Source organism: Dasypus novemcinctus, chromosome X (assembly GCF_030445035.2).
Source record: "Dasypus novemcinctus isolate mDasNov1 chromosome X, mDasNov1.1.hap2, whole genome shotgun sequence".
In the NCBI taxonomy this organism is placed as follows: Eukaryota; Metazoa; Chordata; class Mammalia; order Cingulata; family Dasypodidae; genus Dasypus; species Dasypus novemcinctus.
The window spans coordinates 178,976,927-178,991,112 of NC_080704.1; the positions used below are offsets into that span (position 1 = coordinate 178,976,927).

The window sequence follows — 14,186 nt, forward strand, 5'->3', positions numbered from 1 at the left end:
TTGTTCTAGGGTTTAGGGAGGCCACCGTGAACAACAGAAAGGCCTGCCTTCGTGGGCCTTCTGTTCTTGTTTGTGGCGGGTGGGAGGATGCCGTAATGTTCCTTGGCCAGTGGTGTTTGGCCCAGACCATCATCCAGTGTGTAGCGAAGACTGTTTTGAAGCCCTCCTGGCCCCAAAGGTCCTTACTTTCCAGGATGACACTTAATTTAGTCCCTTTGCTGGCATCCCATGAGGGCTTGGTCCAGGCAGTCCTAAAAGGAATGTGTGCCTGAGACCCTTGAGGTGGTGCTGGAGGGGCCACCAGGACATGACTAGCAGCTCATCCCCCTTTTACCCTCAAAATGGGGGAAAATTGGACTTCTCAAAAAAGGGGAAAGGACTGCTGGGTAATCCCAGAGGCACAGTCTAGAATGAGAGGTTGGGCGAAAGACTCAGGATCCAGGAAATCTAAACCCTGCCTGTTGCAGCCATCCCCAGGGTGCAGGGTGCGCAAGGAAGGACAAATGGGAATGCAATTCTCAGTGGACTCAGGAGACTTTCCTTCCTGTTGCCAGCAACACTGTGATAAGCCTCCATGAACGTGTACCTTTGTGAACTTTTATGTCTTATTTCTGCAGAATAGATTCCTCGAAGTGAAAGCGCTGCGTTGAACAGCTTAGGGAGTTTACATTTTGGTAGATACTGCTGTATTGTTAATTTAAAAAGTGTACCCATTTTTATTCACATCTACAGAGTATAAGTGTTCATTTCCCCACATCCTCACCAACACTGGGTATTGTAACTTTTATTTTTTTAAGATTTATTTTATTTTTATTTCTCCCCAACCCCTCGTTGTTTGCATTTGCTGTGTCTGTTCATTGTGGGTTCATCTTCCTTTTAGGAGGCACCAGGAACCGAACCCAGGACCTCCCTTGTGAGAGGGCGGCATCTAATCACTTTTTTTTTTTAAGATTTATTTTTTATTTATTTCTCTCCCCTTCCCCGCCCCAGTTGTCTGCTCTCAGTGTCCATTCGCTGTGTATTCTTCTGTGTCCCCTTGTAATCTTGTCAGCGGCACCTGGAATCTGTGTCTTGTTTTGTTGCATCATCTTGCTCCATCAGTTCTCTATGTGTGCGGCACCATTCCTGGGCAGGCTGCACTTTTTTTGCGCTGGGTGGCTCCCCTCACGGGGTGCACTCCTTGCACGTGGGGCTCCTCTACGCAGGGGACACCCCTGCGTGGCACAGCACTCCTTGCGTGCATCAGCACTGCACATGGGCCAGCTCATCACATGGGTCAGGAGGCCCTGGGTCTGAACCTTGGATTTACCATGTGGTAGATGGACGCCCTATCCGTTGGGCCAAATCCACTTCCCCTAATTGCTTGAGCCACCTCTTTTATGGTGTCTCACATTATGTTTTCTTCCTTGTGTCTCTTGTTGCGTCATCTTGTTGCATCAGCTTGCTGTGCCAGCCCATCACGTCAGCTCGCTGTCTTGCTTGTCTTCTTTAGGAGGCACTGGGAACCAAACCCAGGACATCCCATGTGGTAGGCGGGGGCTCAATCACTTGAGCCACATCCGCTTCCCTGTTACTCTTTTTAATTTTTGGCTTTCTGATGGGTGAGAAAATAGTATTTAATCATTGCTTTGGTTTACATTTCCCTGATTACCTTGAAGTTGCATATTTTTCCTATGTTTATTACCATTCATATTTTGTCCTTTGTGAATTGCCTATCACTGTCCTTTACAGTTTTATATTAGATTTTTTTAGCTCACTAATTGATAGGAATTCTTTACATGTTATGTCAATTAGCCCTTTATCTATGAGAGATATTCCAAATATGCTTTTCCTGAATCTGTTGCTTGTTACTCCCTTTACGTTTTTTTCCTCCATATGGAGGGTTAAAAATGTGTTTGGGTTTAATGTAGTAAAATATGTATATCTTTTCCTTTACAGTCTTTTGGTTTGAGTCTTGCTGAGAAAGGTCTTATCGACCCAATGAGTATATAAAAACATTTCCTGTTCTGTCCTTCTAATACTTTTATACTTTTGCCTTTTATTTTTTTTTAAAGATTTATTTATTTATTTAATTCCCCCCCCCCCCCCCCCCCCCGGTTGTCTGTTCTCGGTGTCTATTTGCTGCGTCTTGTTTCTTTGTCCGCTTCTGTTGTCGTCAGCGGCACGGGAAGTGTGGGCGGCGCCATTCCTGGGCAGGCTGCACTTTCTTTTCACGCTGGGCGGCTCTCCTTACGGGGTGCACTCCTTGCGCGTGGGGCTCCCCCACGCGGGGGACACCCTTGCGTGGCAAGGCACTCTTTGTGCGCATCAGCGCGGCGCATGGCCAGCTCCACACGGGTCAAGGAGGCCCGGGGTTTGAACCGCGGACCTCCCATATGGTAGAGACGGACGCCCTAACCACTGGGCCAAAGTCCGTTTCCCACTTTTGCCTTTTAGATTCTTTATTCCATTACATCGTTTATGATGTAAGGGTAGGACTCGAACCTTTTTTTTCCCCAAACAGCCCATTTTCCTAATACCATATTTAGAATAATTCATCTTTCTCTCACTGTTTCAAAATTCCCTTTATCATAAACTGAATTCCAATACATACCTTGATCTGGTTTGGGATTCTGTTTTGTTGTAATCACCATGGTGTATATGTTCATACAACACTATTTCACGATTATGGCTTTAAACAATATCTATAAATCTGGTCGGGCAAGTTACCCCCTTTATGTGCCCCTCTATTATTCTTTTCCAAAAATTTCTAGGCTATTCTTTTGCATTTCCGCTTCCAAGTGAATTTTGAAATCTGCTAATTTACAAAGCATATGACATTCCCATTGAGTTTTTAAATCATTTCAATACATTGTTTATTTAAATAATATATGTTGTGCACTAAGCCTAAGGCTTTAGACAATCGAGACTATATTAATAATTCATAGGCATGTAAAATGAGATTCCATTTGCACCTAGATTGGTTTTGTAAAGAATATAATCACAATCACTGCATACATATCGTCTGAATGTACATTAAAGTACCTCATTTATACTAACTCTCTTTAGAAAGGATGTATTCTGCTTAGTTCTAGTTGAAGTATCCACAGTTCCAAATGAATTAAGCTTCACTGTATTTGCGAATAGCTCTGGCTCAAGTACTGATACCTTCAGCCATTTGTTTTCTACTTCCATGTGTATACATGGGTAAGTCGTGTGTGCATGTATTTTGATTTTCTGAAGTCTGTCTAGAACAATCTCCTGCCGCGAACAGACACACAAAGTTGCTGTGTAAAATTAGCCCTCAGTTCTATTCTCAACTCAGAGTTCAGATGATTTTATTGTCTTCAACCTGTCACACCCAGGAGTAAACCTTGGGAGCGTAAATCAAAGCTCATCCCCATTTGTCTGAAGGTTGGTTATTCACACGATTTTGCTGAAGACTCATAAGTAAATATAAATCAGTACATTACTCTACGCAGTTTGAGAGAGATTTTAGACTCCTATGACCCTGTCATTTTTGAACAGTTTTTCTGTTTCTCTGATCTCGGAATTTATCGGTCTGAATTCACTGGTTTCTGAAACCGACCTTACACAAAGATCTGAAACCTAGGCCACTGACAGGAACTGTGGAACCCAGCCCAAGAGGGTTTTCCACTTAAGATGAATGGAGTAATTGATTCCCGCTGAATCCTGAACTTGTGTATCAGGTTGGACCCCCTAGGACACCTCTGCCTTCTACTACGGAGCTTTTTTATTTTAATAATTTTTTTTTAGATTTATTTTATTTATTTCTTTCTCCTTTCCCCCGTTGTCTGCTCTCTGTCCATTCACTGCGTGTTCTTCTGCGTCCGCTTGCATTTTCCAGCGGCACTGGGAAACTGCGTCTCTTTTTTGTTGCATCCTCTTGCTGCATCAGCTCTCCGTGTGTGTGGTGCCACTCCTGGGTGGGCTGTGCTTTTTTCACGTGGGGCTGCTCTCCTCGCAGGGCGCGCTCCTTGCGCATGGGGCACCCCTACATAGGGGTGCCCCTGCATGGCACGGCACTCCTTGCACACATCAGCACCACAAGTGGGCCAGCTCACCACATGGGTCAGGAGGCCCTGAGTTTGAACCCTGGACCCTCTGTATGGTAGACGGATGCTCTGTCAGTTGAGCCAAGTATGCTTCCCTGCTATAGAGCTTTGAAAGAGTTGTTTTGTGGGTAAATAATGGCTTCTCAATGGACATCACCACCACCTATCCCTTACTATACCCCAGAGGCCGGGGAGTAACTAACACATTTGTATTTCTATAGCACCCAATAGAGCTACCAACTTCTTGTTTTTATCTGTAAAGAGTATTTTAAGAAGCTCTGAGGGAGCAGAGAAACTAAGCATCAGAAGGTTTAAGAGTATCTAAAATTGAAATAGCAAACCTTTCTCACAAACGTCATCTTACAAGAAAGCGACTAAGTAAGTTACATTTAAATGTCCTGCTTATATTTTTAAAAAATCAGATACTTCTCATTTAAGAGAAAGAGGAAATGATTTAAAATATGAGGGGTAGGACTAAAGGACGTGCTATATTGCCAAAACAAATTACATTAACACCCAAATATAAAATATAAACAGAAGTGAAATTTTCCTAAAAGGAAGTAAGTATTCACTAGCCCCCACAAGTAGGTAAATTACACTAAAGAGAAGAACTCTATATGGACTGACATACTTTCTCACTTTAATATAGGCAAAAAAAATTTAATTTCACGTTGCCAAAATAACGGTATACATTTTTAGGATTATCTAGTTAGAAGTATAATTCTATTTTTACAGACAAGTCAGCTAGGGGAAATAAGTTAGCACAATCATTTGAATCGACTGACTATGTACCGGACAGGGCTTATTTCATGGTTTTTTGGTTTTGTCTTTTTAGCTTCTTTGCACATGTACAACATGCCGCAAGATGTCCTGTTTTGCCATGGATGATGCAACCATTTTTAGGTCGACCTTGACAAATCACACAAGGTTCAATGGCATTAAGCAGGATGCTAGATGCCACACTTTTCTTCTTTAGCTAGTGTTCCTTCCCTCTCAAACCCTCTGCCATCTTGACTGCTATAAATGATGCTATTAGAAGTTGGTGGTTGAGAATACTCCTCACTTTCTTGGGACTGGGAGATTTGTGTGATTTTATCATCATTTTCCTCAACACATGACTCTTTTGAGTCATTCATTTTCTTTGTGATCAGGAACATCAAAGCCCTCTTCTATATGTGTTGAGTTTCTAGTTTGGCTCTTTATCCTTTCCTTTAGCTTCAGGAAGCCAGTTCTCACAAAGGGCCCAACATCTGCTGCAATGTGATGGAAGGTGAAATGCAATGAAAATGCATTTCAATGCATGAAGGAGACCTCCAATAGCCAGCTAAAGACATTTCAGGATCTTCTTCAAATGAATTTTTTATCACTCTCCGCTGCCCGATATACAGTAACTCATCATCTTCATCTGAAAGTTCTTGTCCTTCTCCATTAAGGCTATAATTTTCTGAATCGAGAGATTGACCTTCAAATTCTACACTGAATTCATATGAAACTGAATCCCAATCCAACCAATCAGCAGAATGTTCACTTTTACCAGCATCGAGATCCAGATGTGATGGAGTCTCTGTTGACACACCGCCACTGTTGCTTTTATAGATTGCCATAGAGCAAGGATTTCAGCAAAGGAAAGGGAAATGGCAGCTGGGTGGCACTTTCTTTGTCATTCATCAGTGAATTCATCTGAACTTTTCTTCTGTCTCCCTAATCTCTTTCCTTCTAGACGAGGTCACTGGTCTAGAAGTCAAATTTGAGAATGGAGGTTTCTCTTCCTGCAGCTCTTAAAAAACATTCTTTAAAAAGGTTTTTTAAAGCAGTTTTACTGAGATATATTCACATACCATACAATCTGTAACAATTTCATTACTCCAAAAAGAAAAACTCCACACCCCTTAGCAGTCACCTCTCAATCCTCCTATCCTTCCCCAGTTCTACATAATCACTAATCAGATTCCATCTTTATAAATTGATTTATACTTACATTTTATATAAATGGAATCATACAATATGTAGTTCTTTGTGTCTGATTTCTTTCTCTTAGCATAATGCGGTGTTGTGGTTTTTCTGCCTGATCTTAATGCCTTGTAACATTAACATACATTTGTTCAGTTTCAAAGAAAAACAGTCTTATATATGCAATATTACCCATATTCATATTTCACATGAAGTTTCACTATGTCATACAGTCCCTTGTTACATTTTTAAGCTTTCCTTCTAGTAATATACACGACCTTAAACTTTCCCTTTCAACCACTATCCTACCCATATGCTAGTTCCAAATACTTTGTTGTATTTTCACCTTTTCTATTTATTTCCAAAGATTAACAATCTTTTAACCAATTCTGCACAGGTTAACCCTCAGCTTTCCATTCTCTACCCTCATTTTCTTTTTTCTAGTGACCCATATTCTAGTTATTAACTCCATGAGTGTTACACAATACATTTAGTTCATAATAGCACAATCCTTTGTGCCTGGCTCGCTTCACTCAACACTCAGCCCCAGGTTCATCCACGTTGTCATATGCTTTACGACTTGATTTCATCTTACAGCTGCCTAATATCCCGTGATGTGAATGCACCACAGCTTGTTTATACATTCATTGATTGAGGGACACCTGGGTTGTTTCCATCTTTTTGGCAATTTATTGTGAATAGCGCGCTATGAACATCAGTTTGCAGACGTCTGTTTGTGTCACTGCTCTCAGTTCTTCTGGGTATTGCCGGGTCCCATGGCAAGTCTATACTCCACTTCCTTAGGAAGTGCCCAACAGTCCTCTGCAGTGGCTGCACCATTCTGCATTCCCACCAACAGCGAATAAGCGTTCCCAACTCTCCACATCCTCTCCAACACTTGTAGATCTCTGTCTTATTAATAGTGGCCATTCTGATAGGTGTGAAATGATATCTCATTGTAGCTTTGACTTGCAGTTCTCTAATCGCTAGAGATGTTGGACATTTTTTTTCATGCGTTTATTTGCCATTTGTATTTCTTCTTTGGACAAATGTCTGTTAAAGTCTTTTGCCCATTTTTTAATCAGGTCATTTGTCTTTTTCTTGTTGAGTTGTAGCATCTCTTTATATGTTATGGATATTAAACCTTTATCAGATATGTGATTTCCAGATATTTTCTCCATTGAGTCAGCTGACTTTTCACCCTTTTGACAAAGTCCTGTGAGGTCCTGTTTAATTTTGAGGTGGTCCCATTTCTCTCCTTTTTCTTTTGTTGCTCCTGCTTTGGGTGTGAGGTCCAAGAACCACCACCTACCACAAGGTCCGTATGATGTTTCCCTACATTTTCTTCTAGTAGTTTTATGGTCCTGGGTTTGTATTTAGGTCTTTGATCCGTTTTGAGTTGATTCTTGTATAGGGAGTGAGATAGGGGTCCTCTTTCATTCTTTTGGTTATAGATAGCCAGTTCTCTCAGCACCATTTGTTGAAAATACTGTTTTGTCTCAGTAACGGGGACTTGGTAGGTTTGTCAAAAACCATTTGGTGGCAAGAGGCTGGGGCCCAATCAGTTGGGCTCTCATCTACCATATGGGAGGCCCTGGGTTCACGTCCCGGGGCCTCCTTGTGAAGGCAGGCTAGCCCGCACACTGCAGAGAGCTGCCAGCCTGGGCACCGTGGAGTGCTGCCTGGTCCACAAGCCGTGGAGTGCTGCTGGCCTGCAAGCATCGTGGAGAGCCAACTCAGCAAGGTGACGCAACAAAAAAGGAGACAAGTAAAAATAAACCACAGAAGAGGGAAGCGGACTTGGCTCAGTGGATGGAGCGTCCGCCTACCACATGGGAGGTACACGGTTCAAACCCAGGACCTCCTTGACCCGTGTGGAGCTGGCCCATGGGCAGTGCTGATGCGCACAAGGAGTGCTATGCCATGCAGGGGTGTCCCCCGCGTAGGGGAGCCCCACGTGCAAGGAGTGTGCCCCGTAAGGAGAGCCGCCCTGTGTGAAAGAAAGTGCAGCCTGCCCAGGAGTGGCACCGCACACACAGAGAGCTGATGCAGCAAGATGATGCAACAAAAAGAGGCACAGATTCCCGTGCCGCTGACAAGAAGACAAGCGGACACAGAAGAACACACAGTGAATGAACACAGAGAGCAGACAGTTGGGGGTGGGGTGGGGAAGGGGAGATAAATAAATGCAAAATAAATCTTAAAACAAAAAACAAAAAACACAGAAGAGCACACAGCGAATGGACACAGAGAGCAGACAAAGCAAGCCGCAAAGTGGGGAGGGAAAAAATTAAAAAAAAATAAATAAATACAGACACACAGAGGAATGCACAGCAAATGGACACAGAGAGCAGACAGCAAGCAAGCTGCAAGGGGAGGGAAATAAAAAAACAAACAAAGAAAAAAAACGAAACTGGTTGGCCATAGAAATGAGGGTTTATTCCAGGTTTTCAATTCTATTCCATTATCAATGTGTTTATCTTTATGCCAGTACCATGCAGTTGTGACCACTGTAGCTTTATAGTATATTTCAAGGTCAGGCAGTGAAATTCCTCCCACATTGCTTTTCTTTTTTAGATGACTTTTGGCTATTTGGGTGCACTTTCCCTTCCAAATAAATCTGGTAATTGCCTTTTCTAATTCTGTAAAGTAGGCTGTTGGAATTTAAACTGGTATAGCATTCAATCTAAAAATCAGTTCAGATAGGATTGACAGCTTCACAATATGTAGTCTTCCAATTCTTGAATGGAGTGTCTTTCCATTTGTTTAGGTCTTCTTTGATTTCTTTGATTGTTTTGTAGTTTTCTGAATATAGGTCTTGTACTTCTTTGGTTAAATTGATTCCTAGGTATTTGAGTCTTTTTGTTGCTATTGTAAATGAAATTTTTTTCCTGATTTCCTCCTTAGATTGTTCAATATTAGTGTTCAGAAACATTACTGATTTTTGTGTGTTGATCTTGTATCCTGCCACTTTGCTGAACTTGTTTATTAGCTCAAGTAGCTTTGTTGTAGACATTTCAGAATTTTCTATATGTACTATCAAGTCATCTGCAAATAGAGTTTTTCTCCCTCTTTTCCCAGTTGGATGCCTTTTTTTTTTCCTTGTATAATTGCTCTGGCTAGAACTTCTCGCACAATGTTGAATAACAGTGGTGACAGCGGGCATCCTTGTCGTGTTCCTGATCTTAGAGGGAAAGCTTTCAACCTTTCCCTATTGAGTACGATGTTGGTTGTGGGTTCTTCATATATACTTTTGATCATATTGAGGAATTTTCCTTCTATTTCTATCTAAGTTTTTTTTTTAATCAAAAAAGGATGCTGTATTTTGTTGAATGCCTCTTCTGCATCGATTGTGATGATCATGTGGTTTTTTCCCTCGGTTTGTTAATGTGATGTATCATGTTAATTGTTTTTCTTATATCGAACCACCATTGCAGGAATAAATCTCACTTGGTCATGGAGTATAAGTCTTTTGATATGTCATTGAATCCTATTTACAAGTATTTTGTTGAGAATTTTTGCATCTATGTTTACTAGAGAGATTGGTCTGTAATTTTCTTGTAGTATCTTTATCTGGCTTTGGCATTAGGGTGATGTTGGCTTCATAAAATGTGTTGGGTAATTTTTCCTCCTCTTAAATTTTTTTGGAAGAGTTTAAACAGGATTGGCGTTAATTATTTTTGAAATGCTTGGTAGAATTCACCTGTGAAGCCATCTGGTCCTGGACTTTTCTTTATTGGGAGATTTTTGATGACGGATTCAATTTCTTTAAATGTGATTGGTTTGTTGAGTTCTTTTTTTTTTTTTTTTAAAGATTTGTTTTATTTGTTTCTCTCCCCTTCCCCCTGGTTGTCTGCTCTGTGTTCACTCACTGTGTGTCCTTCTGTGTCCACTTGCACCCACGGTGGCACCCGGAAACTGGATCTCTTTTTTGTTACGTCATCTTGCTGCATCAGGTTCTGCATGTGTGGCACCACTCCTGGGTGGGCTGTGCTTTTTTTCATGTAGGGCAGCTCTCCTTGCAGGGCACACTCCTTGTGAATGGGGCACACCCACACAGGGGCGTCCCTGCATGGCATGGCACTCCTTGCGCCCAGCAGCTCTGCGCGAGAGCCAGTTCACCACACGGGTCAGGAGGCCCTGCGTTTGAACCCTGGACCTCCCATGTGGTAGGCGGATGCTCTCTCCATTGAGCCACGTCTGCTTCCCTGTTGAGCTGTTATATTTCTTGAAGGGTCAGTATAGGTCGTTTGTGAATTTCTAGGAATTTGTTCATTTCCTTTAGGTTGTCTAGTTTGTTTGCATACAGTTTCTCATAATATCCTCTTAATGATCCTTTTATTTCTGTGGGGTCAGTTTTAACTTCACCCCTTTCATTTCTTATTTTATTTAGTTGCATCTTCTCTTCTTCTTTGTTAGTCTAGCTAAGGGTTTGTCCATTTTACTGATCTCAAAGAACCAGCTTTTGTTTTTTAAAATTTCTCTATTGTTTTGTTGTTGTTGTTCTCAATTTTACTTATTTCTGCTTAATCTTTTTCTTTTTTCTTATTCTGAGGTACCAGAGGCTGAGGATTGAACTCAGGACCTTGTATGTGGGAAGCTGGTGCTCAACCACTGAGCCACACTGGCTCTCCTGAGTTGGTTTTTCCTTTTTTTTGTTTTGTTTTGTTTTGTTTTTTGTTTTTAATAGGAGGCACCGGGAACTGAACTCGGGACTTCCTATGTAGGAAGCAGGCACACATCCGTGTAGGCATTTAGAACTATAAATTTCTCTCTCAGCACTGCCTTCACTGTATCCCATAAGTTTTGGTTAGTTGTGGTCTCATTTTCATTTGTCTCAATATATTGGCTAATTTCATTTACAATTTCTTCTTTGGCCCACTGATTGTTTACAGGTGTATTGTTCAAACTTCACACATTTGTGAATTTCCCCCTTTCCATCTATTATTGATTTCCAGTTTCATTCCATTATCATCCAGAGGGTGCTTTGTATAATTTCAATCTTTTTATATTTATTGAAAGCTGCATTGTGATGTAACATGTGGTCTATCCTGGAGAAAGATCCACGGGCACTTGAGAAGAATGTATAACCCACTGAGTTTGGATGTAATGTTCTGTAAATGTCTGTTAGGTCTAATTCGTTTATCATATTGTTCAAGTTCTCGGTTTCCTTGTTGATCTCCTGTCTAGTTTTTCTATCTAATGGTGTGAGTGGAGTGTTGAAGTCTCTAAAAACTATTGTAGAGATGTCTATTTCTCCCTCCAGTTTTACCAGAGTTTGTCTCATGTATCTTGGGGCACCCTGGTTAGGTGCATATTTATTTATGACTGTTAGATCTTCCTGGTGGATTGTCCCTTTTATTAATATATAATGGCCTTCTGTATCTCTTGTAACTTTTTTGCATTTAAAGTCTGTTTTGTCTGATATTAGTATAGCTATCCCTGCTCTTTTTTGGTTACTATTTGCATGGAGTATCTTTTTCCAACCTTTCCCTTTCAGCTGGTTTATATCCCTGGGTCTCAGGTGAGCCTCCTGTAGGCAGCATGTGGATGGCTCATGTTTTTTTTTTATCCATTCTGTCAGCCTATAGCTATTGATTGGGGAGTTTCATCCATTCACATTCAATGATATTACTGTAAATGCATTATTTACTTCCACCATTTTATTCTTTGGTTTTCATATGCCATATCTTATTTTCATCTGTCTTTTTACTCTTTTGGTTATCCTTTCTGCTAGTCTTGCCTTCAGCACTCTCCTCTAAGCCTCTCTTCTCCTGTCTTTTTCTTTTGCATTGTAAGGCTCTCTTTAATACTTCCTGAAAAAGTGGATTCTTTTTAATGAGCTCTCTTAGTTTCTGTTTATCTTTGAACATTTTAAGCTCACCTTCATATTTGAAGGACAATTTTGCTGAATAAAGAACTCTCAGCTGCCAGTTTTTCTCTTTCAGTACCCTAATTGTATCAGTCTACTGTCTTCTCACCCCCATGGTTTCTGATGAGAAATTCTCTCTAAGATTTCTAAGGGATGCCCACTAAGACTTACTGGACATCCCTTGAATGTGATAGTTTGTGGCTCCCTTTCTGGTCTCAGAATTTTCCCTTTATCTTTGACGTTTGATATTCTGAGTAATATGTGTCTTGGAATAGGTCTATTTGCATTATTCAGATTGGGGTACACTGCACTTCTTGGACACATAAGCACATTGTTTTCATGAGAGTTGGGAAAATTTCAGCCATTATTTCCTCAAATACTCTTTCTGCCTCTTTCTCCTTCCCTTTTGCTTCTGGAACATCCATGACATGTATCTTTTGCATTCATGTTATTATTCAACTCCCTAAGACCGTGCTCAATTTTTTTCCATTCTTTTCTGTCTCTGGTCATCTCTGTCTTCAATTTCAGCTGCTCCATCCTCTGTATCACTTATTCTGCATGTTACTGCCATTCTTTGGTTCTTGGTTCAAACTCTTCTAGGTCTTTAAGACTGCCACTGTTAGTTGCTCACATCTGTGTCATGGGCCCGGCAACAGGTTGCAGAGCTGCTTCCAAGGGCCTTGCGGAAGAGGCTATAAAGGCAGGAAAAAGCCTCTTCCTTACTTTTTTTTTTTAAAGATTTATGTATTTATTTATTTCTTTTCTCCCCCCCCCCCGCCCCAGTTGTCTGTTCTCTGTGTCTATTTGCTGCGTCTTCTCTGTCCGCTTCTGTTGTTGTCAGCGGCACAGGAATCTGTGTTTCTTTTTGTTGCATCATCTTGCTGTGTCAGCTCTCCGTGTGTGCGGCACCATTCCTGGGCAGGCTGCACTTTCTTTCGTGCTGGGCGGCTCTCCTTACGGGGTGCACTCCTTGTGTGTGGGGCTTCCCTACGTGGGGGACACCTGTGCGTGACACGGCACTCCTTGCGCGCATCAGCACTGGGCATGGGCCAGCTCCACACGGGTCAAGGAGGCCTGGGGTTTGAACCGCGGGCCTCCCATGTGGTAGACGGACGCCCTAACCACTGGGCCAAGTCCGCCACCCTCTTCCTTAAATTTCCTCTAATGCACTTCCTCTTTGGGCCAGCAGATGGCGCTCTTTGACAGCCCTCTCAGTTCAAAACCTGGTGGAGCCCCAGCAACAGTGTGGCAGAGGATCCTGCCTTAGTGCTCTTCAGAGCCTTGGCGATTCAAACTTTCTCAGAGGCTGTTCTCCAACCTTTGCTGGCAGCCCCCTGCCTTTTCCTGGGTAGGTTCCTCTCCTCTCTGGGTCCTCAACAGCCAGTCCTGGTCAGTGGGGAGGGTGCTTGAGAGGGTGGGCTCTCTTTAGTCCCATGCTGGCGCCTCAGATAAACAAGGGCGCGGCCCCGCCCAGCCTGGAAGGGCTCCTGGGACACAGCAGACCAGATCAGCCGGCCAAGAGCCGACCCAGCCTTCCTCTGCGTCCCTCTTTCTCTTGTGTCCTGGGGAGGTGGATCCCCATGGCCCCCTCTGTCTGTAGCCACTGGCCCTAGGCCAGAGAATTCAAAATCGTCTACTCATAAGGTGGGGTTGTTGCAGCTTCAGTTTCTGCTTATGGTCTTAGCGTTGAGATTTTTTCCCCCTGTTTACCTTTCTCTTCTGGGCGGTGTCCAGCCTTCCCCTGGTGTCCTAAACCCTAGAACATTTTTTCCAGATGATTTCTCCCTGTCCTCTAGCTATTTTTCTGGGAGAGAAGAGAGACCTGTGTCTTTCTAGTCTGCCATCTTCCTGGAAGTCCTTCCTGCAGCTCTTGCACAGGGTCCTTTTGATCATTGCCATCTTCAAGGTGACACCTCTTTACACCTACAGAGGTGCCTGAAGCTGATGGTTCCTGCTGATAAACTACCACCTAGTTTCTGTAGCTTATTGCATATGTTTTCCTGCAGTCTTTCACAGAGAAGCTTAGTTCTCCAAACAAATCCCCTAGAAGATCATTTGAACAATGTACAATATGTGTGTGTGTTATTGCTTCTCATCCTATAATAGTTTGGCCATAATATACTGGCCACGAGACAATATTTCATTGTGTAAGTGTCTTTTTGTGCTCTAACAACATTATCAACTTCAACAGCAATGTCTTGGGTTTGACTAGGGTCTCTGGTTCGAAACAGGAATCTGTGAGCTGCTCGCAACCCCATCAGTAGATGCAGACATGTTGGTACTGCACATTTGCCTGGATCAATATGGAA

At 42.3% G+C, this 14,186-nt stretch overlaps 1 pseudogene; it reads right to left on the reverse strand.

Moving 5' to 3' along the window:
* Nucleotides 1–4,799: 4,799 nt before the first annotated feature.
* On the reverse strand, nt 4,800–14,166 carry LOC101416907 (E3 ubiquitin-protein ligase Mdm2-like; annotated as a pseudogene).
* Between the last annotated feature and the right edge of the window lie 20 nt (nt 14,167–14,186).